Source organism: Falco peregrinus, chromosome 14 (assembly GCF_023634155.1).
Source record: "Falco peregrinus isolate bFalPer1 chromosome 14, bFalPer1.pri, whole genome shotgun sequence".
Lineage (NCBI taxonomy): Eukaryota > Metazoa > Chordata > Aves > Falconiformes > Falconidae > Falco > Falco peregrinus.
In genome coordinates, this window is record NC_073734.1 from 14809788 (window position 1) to 14832526 (window position 22739).

Sequence of the window (22739 nt, forward strand, 5' to 3'; positions counted from 1 at the left end):
CTGAGGATCGTATTAACCAGTGTAAGAATTGAGTTGGGCTGAGGAGTGTAAAAGCAAGTCCATGGCTTGGAAAACACCATAACCTTTGATCAGAGGTTGAAATCTCTTTGAGAGTAGTCTTATCAGGCCTTAAATGGCATCTCTGGAATTGAGAATAAAATAGTAAAAATAGCAGTGGCTTATTAAAAGCTCATGAGAGGGAAGGAGAATGAGTTGGATCCTAGCTGGAACAAAATGAAAATTGCTGCTACTCTCCTAGTGGAAATTCCTCCAGCAAGGAAACTTCCATGACTCTCGACACAGAGAGGACAGCTGGTGAGAGGAGCGAAAGCCTTGCTGCTTAGGAGTCCTCAGGAAAGGGGGAAGCTACACAGTGAAAGAGAATCCCAGGCCTAGTGCCAATCGGCCCCTGCTGATTTGCCCTCCAGTAACCACACTCCTGCTAAGCTGAGAAGAATCGGGGGTGATCAGCTTTAAAACTGTCTATTGGAAATGGTAGTAATACCCAACTGGAATTACACTGTTAAAACTGAGAATAAATCTAAAATGAATTCCAAAGAAATGGTAGGATTGTTATGGATTAACTTTGGTTTATCGGATGGTTAAATCTCATTCTGTGAGTCTAAAAGTGACCTCATAAGCATTAGAAATTAACAGGCGGAACCAGAACCTAGCAATATGAAGGCCTTGTGTTTGTATGCAAGCTTTGCATTGGATTCTGAAATATATAGTATAGGTTCACTACATGTGCACGTAGTTTTCTTGTACTGTAAGAAACAAAAGAAGAATAATAAAAAAAGTTGTTTCGGTTCTTCTCTGACAGAATTACTTATCCTGCATCTATTGGAATTATTTATGATTAATGGTCCTGAATTTTGTTTTCAGTCCAGGTCGGCTGTCAGAGATGTTGCTCACACATTATAGATAAAAATATGAGAATTGGCAGCTGTTAGATATGCATCTCTGCTAGAAGAGAAAAAGAAGCTTGATATTTCTTGAGGAGGGAAAGTTTCTGACTAGGTTTATATTCCAGAGAGGTAGCATAGTGGGTTGTCTAAGACAATGTCCTCCAACTAGACCTCTGTGTTTACAAACCCACAGTTATCCTGTGGAGACAATTGAGCCTTTTTGTCTTTAGCAGCAATAATTCTTACTCTTTTGACATAATGACAAAATGAAACATTTTCAAGATAGTCACATAAATGTTAAAAATTGTTCTTTCAATAGCTAATAATAAACCCCCTCCCACTAGATCCAAAGATACACAAGAAAAAGTATGCATGTTTATCTCATTCTCATCTCTCTCTCTTTAAGACACATTAGAGACATTGTTTTTCTGACAGTTTCTGGCATCTTATCATGTATTACAATGTACTGTACTGCAGAGAGGATACATTTCTGTACAGATGTGTAGAAACTGTATATTTCATAAGACCTGTTTGGTGCCATATCATGTATAAATGCAGACTTATGTATGGGTCTTACATTAGGGAAAGAAGAGTAATACATACTCTCTTGTTTCTGATTCATAGCCAGCTCTGCCTCCTTGGCTAGTCATGCTAGTTTATGGGCTGTCTGTGGATTTGAAGAATGCTAGAACTAGAGAAAAGAGTGATAATATCTGGGAGAACAGTTCAGGACTGGTGGTTAAAAGCAGACATAGTTGTGTAATGATAGACGCTAATGTGAATGTAGGTATACTATTTCTTTATTTTCTTTAAAATTCAGCTATTTCTAAAATGTGAGATTTAATGGAACGCTTGCTGTTAGTGTGCTTTATGGCTTTGTGAGAAGATGCATGCTGAAGTAATATATTGTACATTTAGATTATGAGCTTTATTGTGCAATTAAAAAAATATTTTAAAATACTGTATTTCTTGCACTGAAAAATTCCATTGGAAATGTTCAGAGTTTCCAGAATAGGATTAACATTGTAAGGAAGGCAATCTTGTGTTACATTAACCAGCAGAAAGTTTAAAATGCAGAGCACCATCTCCTCCTCTCATATGGAATTATGAAGTTTAAAATGGAATGTTGCTCTTAGTCTGCTATTGTTAACCCTATAGAGTGCTAAGTTTCAGTAACTGTCATGGTATTTTGACAGAATAAAATTATGAGCCTCTAAATATCTTTTGTTATTAACAAAAAAGTTTTTTATTATATAAAGCTGTTTTATACATTGTGATTTGATTTTTGCTATCAATTTTGTTACTGGATTTTCACCTAGCCCCATTATTTTTAAAAATATATTTTAGTAAAATAACCGTTCCAAAGGCTGAGATTTTTGTGTCTTATTTTCTTTTAGGATAGTTGTGGTAATATCTGAAAGGTTTGCAAAGTTATGGAAGTAATACAACAAATGTAACTTTTGGGTAAGTTCTGCTAAGAACAGTCATGTATTGTGGAGTAAAACTGGGTTTTGCCAGAGAGTTAGTATTAATGTGTAACTGATTACCCACCCAAAGGAGCTACCTGATAACAGCTTTTGTCTTAAAAGTAATGTATTTTTTTTTCTTTTCCAGGAAAACAGATATTTAATTTTTATTTTATTTTTTTAAACGAGTCTTAATATACAGACAATACAGCTGACTAATATATAGATGTGTGTAGATATCTGTCACCTCTGCTCTTCTGTAAGTGTAAATAAAGATCTATCACCTCAAATCTTTAGTACGCTCGTAAGCAGAGATTTGCATTTTTGAATATGTGTGTAGCATCTCTGAACACTAGCAGTGTAAGCAGGGGTCATTGCTGATGGCAGCAAATTTTCTGGCTGCTGACCACAATTTGAGTTGTCCCATCTTTGTTATATTTAACAATTTCACAAACACTCAAGTTGTTGATGAAATAACTGGTAGGTTGTGGAAATATCCTCCCAAAATACAGATGATACCAAGAAATTGAGGCATGTACCAGTTTGTGACAGTGATGCATTAAAATATGTGGCAGATTTGAATTAATCTAGTCCACTGATTCATGTCTTTCTATCTGGTTAAAAATAGAGTGGAAGATAAGGACAGGATGATACTGTAGAAGTTGCACCTTTTTCTGGGTTTTAGTTTCCTTTAAGGACATGTGCGTTTCCTTATGGACCTGGTTTTTGTTGTATGCAATGTAATTAATTATATAATGCAATCAGATACATTTTTCCATTCAGAGACTGTGGTGAAGGTTCTATTGAGAAAAACTAGATGTCTTAATTTGCCTGTTCTTATTTCAAACCATTTGCATACGTGCAAGCAGCAGAAATTCTGCTGGCTGTGTAGGTGAATTGCAGTACTGGTGGTGAGTATAGATTATGAATCTGTTCTTGCATATTTTGATTTGATCAATCCTCTTTTGTGCTCGTGAACCTAAGAATGGTATTTACTTACTTATGATCTGATTTCACTGCACACCAAATCTATTTGCTTAAGGTAGTTACCTGCCAAGGAGCACATTTCGCTGCTTTTCTACAAGTGGTATTAGTGGCTTTGTAGTTCTTCATTCAGTTTACAGTGGTGGTCTCCTGTGATGTTCATGTAATTTGAAAGCAGTCCATCTGAGAAAGCATTACTGCTTTTACAATCAGCAAAAATGCTATTTAAAAAAGGTACCAACCACTTGTCTGGTTTAGTGAGGTACTGGTGTGATCTTTTCTGTATCAAGGTCTTAATTTACTCCTTCCTACAAATTGGGTCCAAAGTAGCTGTTAACAAAATAAAAGCATTTTGGGGCATAGCATAAAGATGCTGTTTTCCTTAAACATTTAGGAAGTGTAGAGAATAAGGAATAGCACTAGTGATGGGAGAAATGTGTTTTCCTTAGCTGATTCATTTAATGGTTTGGACTACATTAAATCTGTGTTGACAAAGCACGCCTTGAAAAAACTCATAAGGCGCTTAGTGTTGTAAACAGATCCTGGTTTTGTTTTGCAAATCCAAAACCAGTATAAAGGATAGACGAGGCTAACACTGTGTCCCACCTGTGGTCTGGTAGTTAAGCAGATGCATAATATGCCATTATATTCACCAGGAGGATACATATGCATAAAAACTATTATGATAAAAATATAATGATATTTTGAGTCATGGAAACTGAGTATTTAGACCTAGCTTATCATTAAATGGCAAAAGTTTTATCACTACGTATGTAGTCTACTGGAAATAAACAAAAGTATCAACTCAGTCAAAACACGTGAGCTGTGGACCTTTCCTAATTATCTAACTGAATCAACAATTTAAGATTCAGTTAATAAAGATGTCCAAATATTCAGATACCTGCTACCTGCTTCTACACATGGATAACACCAAAAAACATGTGCTTTTCAGTAGCAAAATCACTGGAGAAGAAAAGCCTTTTTTTATTTTTGTTAAGGTTTAAAACCTCCAGGGCAGTTAGAAAACCATGTTTTTCATTGAACTGTGTCTTTTTGAAATTCACAAGCTTGACATGTCATTGGCATGACGTGTCTCAGTCCGTTACACAGAAATGCCACATTACACTGTGTGACGTGACAGGCTGACAAAAAGGGACATGACGCACCAGCCCAATGGGATGTCAAGCCTGAGAAATTTAAGCCATGCTGTTTGCTATAAAAATAGAAAAAAAAAAAGAAAAAAAAAAAAAGCAAGAGGGGGCACACTCCATGCTGATAGCTAGTACTGTTGGATTTTACAGTTTCTGAAAGGTTTTCTTGGTTCAGTCAGGCCTCCCTCTTGTGTCTGATAATAAACCATGCAAATATAAGTTTCTGCTTTTGTATGTTTTATCCTCTGGGACAACACAGTCTTGAGTTCCTCTGCAATACTTGGCAAATCTTTGTAGAAATCCTATATACTTGCAACACTTGTGACATGGGGATCTGAGTTGCAGAAGTACATTGTACTACACACATAAACAAGAATTGTTCAAAGATCACTGTGATAACATGACATGCTGTAAGTCACTGTTCAAAATCTATGAAGGTTTTAGAAATTTTTTCAGTTGTGTTAGGCTTCTAGAAGATAAAGTCCATCCAGAGCAGGGCAAATGGAAGGGCAGGGGAGCTTACAAGAATTAAAAGATCATTAATAGACAAATTTTTCTTCTGAAAAAGGCTTTCCCTCGATATTTGTTTCCTTTAAGTAGCAGCGAAAGTATTTCAATAATCTCTAAAGAGTTTAAGAACAATATACTTAATTACTATGAGTAATTTCAGAGCTAATTAATGTGATAAATCTCTATAGTGAAGTATTCTTAGCTACTGATCAACACAAAATGAAATAGATTAAAGTCAGTGCAGATGTATCTTCTAGTTAAGGTTCCATTTGGTGTGAAATGGTGAAATATAGACATATGTGTGCAGTTTAGCTTAGAATTTAAATATTCTGAGTTGCAACATGTATACATGCTTTTAATGCAGTCATTTACATGCAGACTTTGGCATGGATTTTTTCTAATAGGTTGTAATAATGGGTTGAGTTAAAATAGACAAATTAAACTTAGTGTTATTAAAATCCTGTTATGATTGTTCATCTATTAAAACCAAAAATTCATTCATGGGTTAAAAAGTGCAAGAAATAAATTGCCACGTACATTTTTGTTAGATTCTTTGCATTTTATGCATTGTAAAAATTTTATATAGAGATGATAATCTAAAATGAAATTTCTTCCTTCTTGGTAGCTAAACAGATGGAATAAACTAACTACAAGAGCATAAATCAGCTAAAATACACATTTATAATGCTAGTGGGATGTAACTGTACATGTGAATCTGAACAGTGCTTCTGTAATTCCTGGTGGTAAACAATATACTTCTACTTTCTCTCATCAATATGCTTGAAACTGATGAAAGAAGTTGGTCTACAAGTACAAATTCTCCTTTGCAGAAACATTATTCCATCTTTTTGCAAATAGACTTTCTTGAACTATGATTGGTTTCAGTTTATGTACAGTCTTTCCTAGTGACTTAGGTGTGCTTTGGAGTGTGTCCAAAATTGTATTTTTGAAGCTGGACAGATTCTAAGAATTCTTTTTCAGAAAGGTCTGGTTCTAGTTTCAAGCAGCAGTGTTGTTGAGAATATTTCTCTTCTCAAAATGTTCATACCCAGCTCCAAAGACATGGATACAGTACATGAATAACTGTCCACAGCAGGTCCCTCCGACCTTCCACACCTCCTTTACTCCCCTATGGGCTGACCAACAGGGCATCTGAGATGGTATCCCATGGGGGCCTGCATCAGGTACTGTAATGAGGTCTCAAGCTGGGAAAGGCACATGCAATCTGCATGCTCGTAGAAATGGCTATAATGACAATAATAAACTATAATAAGATCAGAGAAGGGTGCTTAAACACTAAACACTCTCTTATTCCCTGGGGAAAGAGGGAAAGAAAGTTGAAGAGAATCACGGAGGCAAACCATGGCGCGAGACACTGGTGGGGGTGTGTATAATGAGACATGCCATTGCCAAGGCAGAGCAATAGGATGTTTGGTATCAGCTGAGGATCTTTACTGCTACATTGGTCTGGGGGTGTGCACCAGACTAAAAATGCCTGTTCTGTAAAACTGATGGCCAGCATTTTGGGCGGATGTATCTTTACACAAAACCACGTATACATAGATTTTGAAATGTGGAACTGTTATACAGAAACCAGCGCGCAGCTTCTGCCCAGAAATCTGTAGAAAAGTAGTAGTAGAGTGTTAAGAGACTGGATAACCAGTACTACCTAAATTGTTTAATTTGCCTTTTAACTTCAAAAGAATTTAGGTTTTGTAGCTGGACTTTGCAGCTATACCACCACAGCACCAGCAAACTGGGTCAGGAGCTCAGTTAGATTCTCCTTCTGCAGTGACTTCTGCCTTACTGTGGGTATAAAGACTTGCCTGGGCAGTCTGCTATTGTGGGGACCTCTGGAGCAGTAGGTTTCAAAATGAAGATAAACAGATCAGTTAAAAGCTATTCGATTTTTTTTTTTTTTTTTTAAACTTCACGCATACAGGCTAGGGTGGTAGTGCTCCTATGCTATACCTTCAGCTGGGAAATGTGAGAACTACAGAAGTCATATATATTTTCCAAATGGAAGTAGTTAGTCTGACGTCATAGTATTTCTGAAGCTGGACTTTGAAACATGTGACTGTTTTCATCCAGATCCAGCTCTGCCATTCTTGACTCCTTGGTGTAGCTCAGCCCCTGAGCATGCATAATGAAGCTATTAGTATTTTATGAATTGAACTCTTTTTCTCTTGGGAAAGGGAGGGCTTCCTGAGTATGTTAAGCAAAGCAGAATTCATATGAATCATATGGCTGAATTACAGTACATCTACTTATGCCCTTGAACTTTATGATCTGCTGCAAAAGACATGAACGCTTGTAAAGGTATGGGAAGGGTATGATCCAGGATCAGCGCTCAATATGTCAAACATTAATTAGAGCTGAAGAAATATAAGTTTGTTATGGAAACAAAGAAAAACACAGAACAGTGTGATGCAGGCCAAGTCCCTGAGATATTCAGGAGTCCTGCTTTGAGAATCTTACCATCAGCTCCCAAAACACATTTGCTAGAAGTTCTCCAGTAATATATTTTGAATTCTATCTACCTGGTAAATCCAGACTGCCTTTTCCTTTAAATTTAATATTGATACATATATCTGAAACACAAGAAGGATCTGAAACTATGAAGCCTAATGATATTGCTTTGGATTTTTAGCTATAATGAATAACACTTCTTTCAAGGCTAATGGTCTGGGTCAGTGGTACAGCTAAATCAGTTAAAAATAGGCAGATTAACTTGAGCATTTGCTAGTAGTTCTTAATTTTGTTTTGGTTTCTTTTTTTTGTTTGTTTTTGAAGGTGTGGGGGTGTGGGTTTTTTTAGTTTGTTTTCAGTTGTGTTGTTTGTTTTTTTTGTTGTGGTTTTTTTCCTTCCTTTTTTTCCCCCCCCGTTACTGCTGAATGAAATCCACCACAGCTGCTTTGGCAGAGGCTGTGCAATTTTGAAGACTTTGATTTTAGTCATACCCTTTTAGTTATTGTATTTTGAGGCATAAGTTATGCTTGTTTTTTGTGCTGTGACTTTTGAAAATAATTCTAAACAATGTGTGTTCTTGATCTGAAGGACTGATTTTTTTTTTCCATTTTTTTTTCCTTCAGAAACTTTAAGTTCCTTGGGTTTTATTTACACAACATTATATGTGTCTTTGCTTCTGTAATTTGTAGATTCAACTGGTAATAAACATGTTTTATGTGCTGGACAAAGACGCTTAGAATTTGCATCCTTAGCCACATGAGTGGCACATGAACAGAGTGGCTGGAAATTCTACTTGAGTATATACAAGCATAAGAGCTTTAGAAGTGCATGTATGTTTTCTTGAATCTGCAGAACATGATACACTGTGAAGACAGCATCCAGTTGCATTTGCTCAGAGAGCACACTGATAGACAGATGGGCTTTGAGAACAGAAGTGACAAATATAAATTTCTCTTAAAGAAAAGTGCTATCATTACTGCTACTTGCTTACATATGTTTTCAAGCATGACCGTCTTAAGTGTTGCTAATAAGTTACATTGCACTGATAATTCAGTTGCATCTTGAGGTTTTCAATAAACAGTTAAATTCTGCAAGATTTCTGTTGTTCTGTGAATTCTCCTACTGATTTACACTCAGTGGATGCAGTCAAAGCAAGATTGTTAAAGCGATCCTGATTACTGGACAGATAATCACACTATGAAAGAATACAGGTTTTCATGTTTGCTTGTTTGGTGGGTTTTTTTGGTCTGCTATTGGAGCAGATAGCTGTAGGTGTTATCTGTTCTCAAAAAGCTTTTCTTTCCTGTATGCACAGGCCCTTTTGAGATTGTTCTCACCTGCTATGAACTCTTTCTAGCTCGGGAAGTTGACAGTTTCTTTCCTAACAGTGTGTTCCCCAAGAGCATTGTAAAATACGCTAATAGAATTTTGGCTACTACTTTGTATTTGTTCTGCTTCCTTTGTTAGAATCCTCTCTTTTATTAGATGAGACTTTATTTAAAAGAAAAAACAAGCAAACACCTCCATTCTACCATATTCTTCAGTTTCACAACCTTGAACGTTAGCAATTGAATTTCCCTTGAATTTATAAACCACCTTACCAACTACTGCCACCTGTACTTTAGCCAAGGGAGCAAACAATGGAACTGTTGTAAGATCAGAACTTTGCTTCAGGAAAGATCAGGTGGAATGTTACACAGGCTGCCTGGATGAAATTGCCTGGGACTTCTGCTGGCTACCATCCCTAAAGGTAGGTTTGGGATTGTGCAGCTACTCGTGCATGCGTACTCACTCTGGTTGTGTTTAAAGTAGGCTTCACACCTTGAAATGTCTGGATTGTCTGTTCACCCCTGAGCTTCTGAACCTTGTGGTTGATGTGAGGAATCTTCCTAATCAGACTGAGGTCTCGTTAACTTCCCAACCTGAAAAATATTTTCTACCTCTGACTAGGAATGTTTACTCTGTTTTTAAAGTGGGTTGATGGCAACTGTGGATAAGCGCACACCTAAAACAAGTGATACTCACAAAATTTTATGCACCCAGATAGCTGACAAGTGAAAATGGGAGTTTTTTCACTTTCATTTGCCTGAAGCATACGCAGATACAAAGACCAGATTAAATGCTGTTTGCGATTCCATCCCCCACCCCCTTTGTTTCTTCAGTGAGCAGTGCCTAAAGGGTGTTTTCTGTCTTGAATGTGTACAACTACCAAAGGAGGTAATGTTGGATGCTTTAATTTGAATAGGCTCTTGAATTTATGATTAAATAGTAATGCTAGTATGAGACATGGAGGACTGCTGTATAACCTATGGGCATTAAAATTCTTACTCAGACATGAAGTCCGTGATTTTGATAATGATCTGTTATATAGTATAGAGGTTTGTGAAAAACTGAGCATTTGTTAGTACTTTTGGAAATAAATGTTTTTAAGAATATTGAAACTAAAGTGTGGTCAAATAACTACTACTAATCTTTGAAGCATCGCCAAGCATAATGTCATATTCTTAGGGCATGAATAGTTTTAGGAAGAAATCCAGAAGCCTTCCATAGCTATTTACTAATAGCATAAGATAACTGAGACATGGAAAACTGTAAAGGCACAGCAAAATGTGTTTAAATAAAATCCTCGTGGGTATCTTTTTTTTTCTCTTAAATTTTACTCTTATGCTTTCATACGCTATGTATGATATTCTGTAGAATAATTAACAGTGCTGATGTGCAGGGAATACCCGAATTACCTGGTCCACTTCAGTTGTGATATAGGCAGCAGTGTAAGATGTTTATAGTCCTTGCAAGGGAAATACAGTAAATGCAGACTGTTTCTCATTTTAGGCATGGTGTTAACTATCTTTTTTTCATAGTAAAGGCAGTATTGGCCGTAAGGTAACAGTAGTGGACCTGATCTTGATGTATGTTAATTGAAGCCTGTGCTAAGGTGCTATCTGCTTGGGTAGCTCTGAGCAGTTGTGTCCAATGTAAAACTTCTTCCCCCCTCCCCCTTCTTTTTTTTTTTTTTTGTTGTGCAAGTGTGGAAGGCAAAAAGCTCAGGCGATGACATTACTGTCACCTGCTTAAAACAGTATGAAGTTCTTCAAGAATCGGCATAATCTCCAGGGTTCACTGTTTTCCATGAAAGCATTTATTTCAGTCAAAATACTTCACGTTCTTCTCTGCACAGGCATTTCAAGAAAAGTTAAAAACATGCCATTTTAAAGGGAAACCTTACCTTTCTTTACAAATATACCTACTTTTAAGTAGATTGTACTATTGTGGAATCAAATCATACATCTTATTAGGCACACATGATTCATGTGAAAGCTAAATAAACTGAGATGCTTCCAATAAAAGACTGGTGAACTAGGCTTTCTGTTCAACTTCTTTATTTTTAATTCATTCCTTTATCTAGTGTCTCCCTTAACAACCAACCCTTTAATTCTGTTTAAATTAAAACCAAAATAAAATTTCCTGGGTTTTTTATTTTCTTTTATTTTATATGTATGATTTGCCCTCTCAGAGCAAGGGGAAACAATCTTGCCCATCTGCTTGTAAAAGCATGATGAATCTTTTGAATATGCGAATGTACGATCTGTTGTTCAAGATGTCATGTTTTTCCCTCTGTTGTTAGCTAGGAGACAACATGGAATACCCTGATTTACCTGTGTAATCCCAGTGTGTCTCAGGTGCCAGGACTTGCTGTTGAGATCAGCATGTCTCCTGTCAGAAATGGTTGGAGTGAGACAGGGACGGCATGACCACTGGGCGCAAAAAGCTACAGAGGTCAGGTTTCAAGGACAGCCAGCATGGCAGTGATGTGGCAGTGACAAGTTGTCAAGCGAGCAAATACAAAAGCGAGGCTAGGAGGGAGGGAGGAGGGAAAAGTCTTGTCATTTCTGATGAAATATTCAGCGTAGCAGGTAGCAATGGACTGAATGGATTATACTCATGAGTTTGGTGATTGTTTTTTAAGAATGGTGGAGAGCTGATGGCTCACAGTGGAGGTCTGTTCAGTGGTTGCAAATAATTTGTTTACTAGCCTGATGATGCTTTGCAAGAGATGTCTGTTGTAAATTGCTTACTTCAAATTTTTGATTAAATTAAATACTGTACTCTTGTTTATAACAGTAGTAACATCAGGCTTGGGTAAGACACCTTTTAGAGCCCTAAACTGCTAACTTTAATCCCTGAACTGTTAAGTCACTTGTATAGGTCCTTGAGTTGCTATGGAGTGATGCAACTTAGAGAAATTTGGAAGGAAAACTATAATAACGATGCCAGTTCTGAATGATCATAAATAATCATAATTAACAACTCTGCTGTGTAATTTTGTTGGTTTGTTTTCAGACACTTTTCATTTTATTTTGAATTTTTTCATATTGTATTGAATTGAAACACTTCTGTTTGTAGTTCTGTGTATTCCATAGCATATGAAATAATAGCATACTTTATTTGTCCCTGAAACAGACCGCAGTAATATAGTGACTTTTATCTCCTGGCATATTCGCACAGTTCTTGTTACCAGCTTTCTTAATGGTAAGAGCATTCTACTGCATGCACATTATTCCTTGGATCAGTAATACTTTCACCAGCTTGCATATGTGTACATGCACGCTAATTCTGCATGTATATGCAGAATAAATGTTAATTTAAGCTTGATTAGTGTAATCTCATTAAGAATAAATACTAAAAGTATGTCATGATTCCCAGTGAAGCCTTGAATAGCTTGCTGTAACATGAGGAAAAATGGTGTATTTGCTGAAAGAATGCCTGCATATTCTGCTATGCAGCGTTCAGCAATTGAACAATCATAGGTTTTTTTTTTGTTAATGTGGACATTTATTCTTAAATAAGTAAACATGATCAAATGCTTTATTGTGGATATATATGGAAATATGCTTTAAATATGTGTTCTGTATTAAATTTCTTCACTTTGTGCTTTTAACTGCCATCAATTACTTTTTAAGTTTAACTTTTCATTTCTTTACGTGGGGGAGCAGCTGTATATTGACAGCTAGTGATGCTGAAGGGAAAAATATAAAGTTCTCTTTACTATCCCATTCTCTTCTTTCTATCTAAAACAATTTAATTATTTTTTAATTCATCTGCAGCTGCTCAGGTTATAGTTGTGGTAGTGGGGGGATAGAAGGAATGAAAACAGCCCAAATCCATAGTCAGTAAGTCAGTATTTAAAAATGGATGAATATTACTTTTTAGCCTTATAAAAATAGGCTTAGTTGCTTGAGAACTTAGATGGAAGGAAAAGAAAATATTTCCCGAGGCAAAATGGTCTTGGAATGAAAAAAGAAAATAAGTTAAAATGAAAACAAAGCTATGAAAATGTTTAATGATTCAATGCAGTTTTGTCTCATTGAAGAGCAATATAGCTAAAGAGTAACCTTAAGAGTTTAAATATAAAAACAGACAAGAAAAAAGACAGAAGTCAGTATATGGATTGAATGACAGTATGCGGGAGCCCGTCAGCTGGGATCTTGCCCACCTGAGGGGTGCTCAGCATCAGCATCTTTGCCACTGTAATGCTTGAACTACTCTTCCAGCCAAATCACTGTGTCTATCTCTTGCTGTGGATTTTTGGCAGTGGATTCTCAGAGTTGCAAGCTGGCTTTCACAGTGCCATGTGCTCTCACTCCCTGCTGATGCACGTTGCAGGTGATACCACAAAGATATCAAAGAGTTTTCCTTCAGTCTTCCTCTCCAGAGCTCCATGTCTTCCAAGTTAAAAAAAAAAAAAGTGGAACAAGATTTTTCTGAGGTGGACTAAAGCAAAAGCCCCCAAAAGAGATGTATGTTGAAATCCAGCAGAGAAATTGTTCAATATTGATAATCCGGTAATGTGATATGCTCTTTTCTTAGAATAAGACTTAGGATTTGAAATACCTGTAAAAGAGAATTTGGATTTTCATTTTTAAAATATAGATTTCTAGTCTTTTCCTAGTAAAAGTCTTTTTAGACTTGTAAATTCACACTTCCTGTGAGTGAAAAACCTTTTCAGTTACCCCACTGTGAAAATATGAGAAAAAGGAATTGTCAAGAACACTAACCTTCTGCTTTAGAGGACTACCCGTACCCTCTGTACCTCTCTCTTTCACTGATTATTTGGGCACCCTTTAGCAATGTATATATTTGTGATAGTCCTTGAAAATTGTGATAACAAACCTATTAGTTGTGACTTACAAAACGACTGTTTGACCATTTTATTTTTGCTATAAGAAATGCTGGAACTGATTTGTTCAAAATTTAACATGTGGAGCCGCTACACTTTCTTGTTATGTACTATGGGATGTGGTGTGGTCTCTGGTCATTGTCATAGAGAGTTAATGTGCTTGTTCTCTTTTGTCAGCTTGGTCCTTGCTAGTGGGATAATCAAGTACCTGAAATTTTTAGACGCATCCCTGAAGATTCTTGTACCTGAAATTTTTACACACGCATTCCTGAAGATTCTTGTTGTTGCTTGTCTTCACCTTGTGAAGGCTGCTCTCACAAGCTTATTTTTCCACGACTAAGTGGTAAAGTACCAGTCAGTATTGTCTTTAGGGTCACTTTGGAATTTAGTTTTCTGAAAGATGGCTGGCAAGTGATATTTTTGTTCATATGGGAATTAAAAGTTGCTGCAGCAATCTTATGTGTATTTCTCCTGTGCCTAGTTCAAGCAAAAATACTGGGAAAGACAGGAAAGTCTGTCTGTCTGTAGCCTATTTACCTTTCTCTCTCTCTCATTAATGTTTTGCATACTTGTGAGGTTTACCCAGTGACCACTTAAAAATCCTACCTGACATCTGTGTACATTACACAGTGACTGCTCTGGCTGGCCTTTGTGTTGAGAAGCACAGTAGTAATTGTTTTGCATAACCTCCATAATCTCCTTATCTTAAGGCTCTGATTTGGTCAGATATTTAAGCACGTGCCCACTTTTGGCCATTTTGCTTCACAACAATGACTTTTGGGTTTTTTTTATAATGGCTAAGAAAGAAATCTCTTTTAAAATCCACATACAAGTCAGTAGGGGATTTGGCAAAACCATCATTTCACCAAATCCTGTTATTGTTCAGTGAAATATTGAATCTTATAGAAAAAAGCTACATTGTAGGTAATGTGTGTTCTGGCTTGCCAAATTGGTTAAAAAAATACATCTCTCTTATTGTCTGCACTATAACATATTCAGTAGTGTGTATTACTAATACAATAAATGAAAAATTTATTTCTTTAACACTGTCATCTCTCTCTCTGACATGCATCTTGAGATGATTTGCAAATGCTGAGTTGTATAAGTGGCTTAAGGAGGGAAATCAGTTAGCCTCTAATATTATGCTGATGCATGGCCAGTTGCTTGAACCCACTAATGAACTAATCTCTGATATTCTAGTAAATGGTATTCTTGCTCTTGCACGCTGCACATATTGTTTCAAGTAAAATCAACATTAAAAGGAGAGAATTGAAATGGATTATGGTATTTATCCTACTTTTTCTCATATGTACTTTGAGAGAAATCAGAAAGTTTGCTATCCAAAGCAAAATCTTGTGTGTCTTTTTTTCTCCTTTTTTTTTTCTTTTTATTCATCCTAAGGTATTAAAGTTATTAAAACCTATGCTTTGCTTTTGGCTGACCACTGAAGCTAAATATCTTCTTCTACATACAGAACGATCTTTTAAAACAATATACCAGGACACTTGTATTAAGCACAAGGTAATTTTTCTTTATTTCCCTTTCTATCATCACTGATTATGAAAATAGTTTTGTGTAAGTACAGATTCTCTCTCCCTTATAATCAGCTACCTCCTGCCTGATTCCTTAATTAATGACATAATTCAGTGTTCTGGACATCACAATCACTTCCAGGGTAGTGAAATATGATCAGAGCTGCCTGGAATGTGTGTAACAAACCCCCCAAGTGAAGGTCATGCCTCTGTTGTGTTTTCCTATCCATAGAAAAAAATATGCTCTCAATCTAGATGATTTTAATTTTTAGATTAAAGAAAGAACAATTGAAACACACCCAGAAAGAAAAAGCAAGTATAAAACGAATGCTCTTTCTTAGCGTACCGCAGAAGTCTGTATCTTAATGCATGGGGTAGTAGCTTCCTACTTAAGAATGTGGTAGAGAGGCAGAGAATCAAATTAGCATGTGCCACCCATCCCATCTTCCCCCCACCCTTTTTTTTTTTAAATCTTTTTTTTTTTTTCTTAACAATCTGACAGTCTGGCCGGGACTGATAATTTTCAGTGTATTACTGTTTGCAGTAGTAAACAATTTATCAGCAGTTTTGTCTATCTTTGTCATAGTTTAACTGCAGCCAGCAACTAAGCACCGCACAGATGCTTGTTCACTCCCCAGCACTCCCTGCCCCCAGTGGGATGGGGAAGAGACTCAGAAGAGTAAAAGTGAGAAAACACATGGCTTGAGATAAAGGCAGTTTAACAGGTAAAGTAAAAGCCACACAGGCAAGCAAAGCCAGACAAGTAATTAATTTGCTACTTCCCATTGGCAGGCAGGTGTTCAGCCATCTCCAGGAAAATAGGGCTTCATCACACATAATGGTTACTTGGGAAGACAAAATGGCATTACTTCGAATGTCCCCCCCTTCCTTATTCTTCCCCCAGCTTCATATGCTGAGCAGCACAATGTCATACGGTGTGGGATACCCCTTTGGGTCAGTTGGGGCCAGCTGTCCCAGCTGTGTCCCCTCCCAGCTTCTCATGCACCCCCAGCCCACTCGCTGGTGGGGGGTGAGGAGCAGAAAAGGCCTTGGCTCTGCGTAAGCACTGCTCAGCAATCACGACGACGTCTCTGTATTATCAGCGCTGTTTTCAATGTAAATCTGAAGCATAGCCTCATACCAGCCACAGTGAAGAAAATTAACTCTATCCCAGCCAAAACCATCACGCTTTACTTTTAAGTTTTTGGCTTGCCTTTTAAATGTCAAGGGCAGGAGGGAGTTAGTGCTTTATTCAATGGATCTTAACAATCAAGAGCTAGAAGCCCAAGGAAAAAAACCCCAAAGCCTAAAATCATCCAGTGTTTCAGTGGAGTTTCCCTAAATGGTGTACGTTTTCCAGAGTGTGATTTTTCTTCTAGGCTGTAGAGATGTTTCCAGTAGAGTTCCACATACATTTACAAAGCTCCCCTAAAATTCCCTAAATCTGTTCTGTAGCTCTCCAACTTTCAATCTATGATATAGTGCTCCTGTTCCATTGCTATTATCTAATACTGAGTATCTAAATTCATATATTTCCTCAGTGAAAAATGACTACAGTACATTGCAGAACTCCCGAGATTTTGCATTAGGCATGCCAAGGTATACTGCATACTGTTTTAACTTCTTTTCCACAGGACATGCAAGATATACAGTTCATATTTAAACCGCCTCTAGTTAATGTAAATCTTTTCACTTGCTTCCTGTATTGATGGGTTTGTTCTAATGTTTGTTCACAAATCTAGCCAAAATGAGAGTTTACTCCAATTTGCCATCATTCTCTAATCTCAATGTTTATTGTTGATGAAGATGTAAAAATGAGTGATAAACACCTCTCGGATAAATGCAGTGGGTCTGAGGAGATGTGTTGTCAGCTAATTTAAAAAAGTTGTAAGTAGTCCTGGTGAATTCCTTAGCAAATAGCTGTCTAACACTTAGCAGAATGTTCAGCTTTTATGCTTTTTTTTTTTTTTTTCTCCAGTTACTGTGTTGGCTTTTCTACCTGAGTATCTCCAATTCAGTGTAACTGGTGAGAACAGAGACAGAGAAAGATTTCATTAAAGGCAATAGAAAGCTTACCATTTTTTTTCCTTTCCTTTCTTGAAATAGCAACTGTATTTTGCCATGACCGGTGGGGTGGTGATTATATTTCTGAGGGGAGAAAAAATGGCAAATGGATTCTCTCCATGCTGCAGACAGATTAGCAGTAGTTTACGTGCTTAGATTATTTCCCTGTATTTATAAAATGGGGACTTTTATTTTTCCTATCTACTCCAAGTCTCTGAACAGGTTTAGTTAAGCAGTACTAATATCAATACGTAATATGGATATAGTGGTTGCAATCTTTGATTCTTGTTTTGTTTGAGTTCCTTGACGAGTGCTAAGTAGCAAGGGAATGGTTCTTATAAAATTATACATCGAAAGTAGTGCAGGCACAATGGAAATATTAATGAACATGATTGTTTTGACACGTAAGAATTAGAGCATGTTTAAATATTATGCATAGTGTATGAACTGCTGGCACAAAATTGGAAACGTGAGATTTTTTTTCCTAGCAAATATAGTTCAACTTTAGGTTCTTCTCAGATTTAAAAAAGTCAGTTTACTTAGGTCAGCTTCTGGGGCCTTTAAAGTCTCTGCATTTCAGATTAAAGGCTGCCAAAGAGATTGCATATAAGGGTGGTTAGTGAACTCCAAAGCTTTGTGATGTCTGAATTCTAAAAAACAGGTTAATCCACCCTAATTTGCACTACATTCCATTTGCATGTTGATAAAACGAAATTTACAGTTGCTTTTTGGCAGTGTTCAAATTTACATTTGGTATATTCTATACCTTTGGCATAAAATATGCTTTTTCCTCTTTTGACCAGTTTTTTATGCAAATAACAGCAGAAATACAATGCATTTGTCTGATGTCCTAAAATAAAACGCAAAATTTACAGGGTTATAAAACCATGGGTTAGAAAAGATTTAAAGGATCTTGAGCCAGGGCTATTTTCAGATGTTTGTATGGGAATGTGTGGGATTTGCAGGATGTTTTATGCTAAGAGCTTTTCAAAGTGTATGTTTAGTAATATTGTCTGTAGTGGTTTTTTCATGTCTTAAAAACTGTCCTTATTTTAAATAGCTAGATATGATCCAAAATTTTAATGGCCAAATGTGTCCTAGAAAGTAGTAAAATATTCAGCTATGACTGGAACAGTCGGTGGGCTGATGAGTATATATCTTTTTGTATTTCAGCTTCATGATGGAATTCTATTTCTTAGCTTTGTTAATGGAGGCTTTTGTTTTCTAAAGAATAATAAACTTTATATGAGATATGGAAATGCATGCAGGAAAGTTTGTTTTTTTATTAGGAAAATAAATATTACTTAAAGGATAACTTTGTTTAAATGACGGAAATTAAGATTAATGAACACTTGACCTGTTTTTTAAAATTGCTATTATTTCTTTATAATATAATACAATTCACACTCCTAGAGTGTCCTATTTTTGAAAATTGATAAATCAAATATGATTATCAGCTCACCCTTCTATCCGTAAGCAACTTGAAGCAAAAATGGCATCTCAGTGTACTGATCAGTTCTTGGATCAGACTGAAATATATAAATTGCTGCTTCATTTAGATCTCTATCTTACAACAGAGTGTAGTTAGTAAAGCTATAACACCCCACTGTAGAAGGTGAGGAAATAAATCAGGACAAAAATACAAAATAAATTATTTAAATTTCTCAAAAATATTATTTCATGAATTTTGTGTCTTTTATGTAAGTAAACAAAAATTGCTCATCAAATATCTATTCCAAAGTCCATTGATTTCAAGCAGTAGAGCATCCCTTGCCTTCTGTGTCAAAGTACAGACAACCTTATTCTAGTGATGGTCATGCATGGTCTATAGGTTCAAATGCTGGACAAAGCAGAACAGGCTTTACCAGGATTGCAGAGGTTTCACATTGCCTCTGGATTTGGGTTTTGGTCTGTTGTTTCTCAAATTCACGTATTCTGCTCAAGAATTTTGAGAATTTTCACAGGCAATAGCTAAGATGCTTTCTAATAGCTTGCTTTTGATTACCCAGATGATTAGTCAACCTTTAATAACTTGTTCAGCAGTCTTAAAGAATTGTCTTTAGAACCTTTCAAGCAGTCTGAAATTCAGCTTTCCTTGGCAGTATTTCACTTGAAGTAACGGAGGGAGAAAATCCTTTGTAGTACAAGACTTGGCTGCTGAAATTTCCTTACAGTCTGTAGGACAGTTACAAGGTGATATGTCCAGGTTCAAAATACCTATGTGGAATATTTTGGGATATCTTTTAAAATTAATCTTTTAGCCCTCCCTTTTAATCTATAAACTACATGAGTTGTCAGGTGAATTTTATCAGTAAGTATCACCAGATGATGACTTATGTGCTTAATTATCTTTTTGGATTATATCTTAGACTATACTCAGTCTGTGCAGCAGATGCATGCACATCCTGCGTTTCTGGAGCTCATCAGCAGTTCCAATGAGAACTTGGTTGTTGAACTCCATGGCTTTAGCTTGTCGGAGCAAAGGCTGAGGAAGATGATCTTGGCTTTTACTGTGAGGCAGGGACTTACCTGCACCCAGAAACTTTAAGTACTCTGAATTCTGTAAGTTTATAATCATTGTTTTGTGCAGGGGTAAATATTTGTGCAGCTCTCTTAGTTTTCTGCTATTTATTTGAGATGGATACCTTTTGTGGTTTTGTTCTCACACTGCTTTAACAAACTAGACTGAACAGGGGAATAGTGAGTAAAGGTATGTAGATTAGCTGCTGTATCCAAAAGAACTGTTGCAGAAAAGTAACTTTCTTTCTGCAGAAGGTGTTACCTTCAGATAGGAACTTTACTTATGGCCTTACCTTTAGAGAATTGGTTCATTATCTCACTTGAGTTAAGGACTACATCAGGACAGAACTGGTGGTTTCATGATGTCTGTTTAAATCCCTGAACACACTTATATACATAATGGCTGTGCCTCAGAGCAACAAATCTCCACAAATCAATGGATCTACTCTTTGATGCCACCCACGGAGGGAGCCATGTGGCGCAGGGCTGTGGACGCAGAGGCGCAGTCAGGAGAGAGCTCTGCTCATGGCAAGGAAGCTTGCTGGTGAACTCTTGAAAGCTGTTGGCCTGGTGTGTTTCCCCCATTGTTGAGCTAGCTCTGATGTGATTAGTATCTGGCACTTGTTTGTCTGCTTGGTATCACCATAGTGTTCATAAAGGCATATGTTTTGCCCATTGGAAAAAGAAGTAGTTATTAATAGTTTTCTTTAATTACACACACCCCAAAAAAAACCTCCCACAAAACAAAAAAACCCCCAACCATAACCCAACCCCCTCAACCCTCCCACCCCAAATCCCCAACATTCTCCCCCCCCAAAAAAGTACAGTCTTGTTTATGTGAAAGTATTATTTTTTCTTTCTTTTTGATATACTTCTCACTATGGCATATGTGTGTGATACGCAGAGGTTTATGGTGGTTTGTTTTGTTACTTACATTCGAGATAACCAGAGGCAGTGACATTAAGAGTAAAGCTGTTTTGGCTTTTGTTTACATTCTTTTTATTAAATCTATTAGCTGTTTGTTTTCAGATTGGTTTTAGCTATTTACTGTTTTTCCTAAAATGATATTTCGACACTCTTTTTCTTTCCTGATGGTTTGGTATTTATTGGAATGCAGGATTCATGGTGAGGATATTGATCTGTGTTGGTCTTTTTTTTTTTTTTTTCTTTCTTTCTTTCTTTCTTTCACATGGTCATTTAGATTGAGCCATCTGCTTGCCTGATAGTGGGAATGCTGAAGAAAGACATTTTCTTTTCAGCTCACATATGAATTGTACTTTCAGATAGAGCTTATTCACTTGAAAATACAAAGATTGAACTGTGATTCCATAGCGTTATGTATAAAATCATGAAAAATAAATTATTTTCCTCCAAAATATTTTCTTTGATGTTGGTTCTTTGTCACTGCTCCACTATTGATTCAAACTGTGGCATATGAAGTGCATCTTCTCTGTAATCACTGCTGTGACTGGGCAAGAAAAAGGACCATCTTTATTCTACTAATTTTCTCACAGTTTATTTCAGAAAAAATGCTTTGATAAATGCCCTCCATCCAAGGATCTCCAATACTTCGCAAGATGGTTTTGCAGCATGGTTGCTATGTTGTTGCTATTTATTTTTGATTAGGAGAGAGAGCAGAATATTTCTCCTGGATAGTTGCCCCATGCTGAGGACTGCACAGTGAGTCCATCCAAGAATGCATATAGAACCTACATAATCTGACTCAGGGTCCACCCATACTTTAGATGTCTGAACTTCAGGTTTTTTTAGCAAATTTTATGCATTCAAAATAAACCCTCAAAGCTTCAGAGTCTGAAACTAAATGGGAGTAATTTTTTTTCTGCCCACTTTGACTGAATGATTAAGTGGGAAAATAATAAAGGTAGTAGTTGATGTGGTGAACATGGTTTGATCTGATTTCAATATGTGCAGGCAGGTTTGGTTTGGTTTTTTTTTTTGTTTTGGTGGGTTGTTTTCTCTTTTAATTTTTTTATTCACTGTGGAAGGCACAGCCACCTGTAAGCCACAAAGGAAGGAAGTTTCTTCCTGGTAACCTCAACAGGTTCATCTGAGGGAATTGGGTATGGACTCATAATGAGGGCTCCAGCAGGTTCTCTAGAAAGATGCCACAGTTGAGTTTGGCGTTTATGAAGTAACAGGGGAGTAGACAGGGCAGAGGCTGTTCTGCAGGATACTCATGACTTCTTTCTCTTCTAGGCTGGAACATAGTAATTTCCTGGGTTTCTTTGAGAGTTGAGGGGTGGGAGGGCTCTGTTGACATCTTCGTGGTTGTCCCCCTACCAAATTCTAGGCATTGATTTTGTTGCTCCTAATTGTCCTCTCAGGAGGAAAATTTTCTCCTTTGACTGTAGAGGAAACCTGTGAAGCCTGCTAAATGAGATGCCTAAGTTTTGATTGGCATGAATATCATTTATGCTGTTAATTTAAATCCTTAAGCAGTTTTACTGCTGAACAGCGTGGGAAAATCTGGTTCATATTTATTTTCTACCAACCTGTATCTAACCTGTTTATTGTCTCATTCTTCCCCTGTAAAATCTGTAGTTAGTTTCTAGCCCTGCACTTAGGAAGACTTTTCGGTGTGCAGTATGGTTCACTTAAAAATGTTCCTTTTAACTTTTTAACCCTCTAGCATAATATCTCTCAAACTCTAGATTCCCTTCTGATGTCTCCAGCAGAAAAGGTTGGGAAAAGATGTCTGAGACTCAGCTACTGCAAATACTTCTGCTTGTAGTTACTTCTACAAGTAATCCCTTTGAAATCAATAGGGAATATTCCCAGCAGTAAAGTTAAATAGTCTGAAATGTCTTACAGAATAAAGTCTAAGGCTGGGAAACATTACAGAATGTTGTATGACTTCATTATGAAGGGCATCACCACAAAAAGGAAACCCCATTTTAAATAACCACTAATGAACTTCATACAAAAAGTCATTTTAT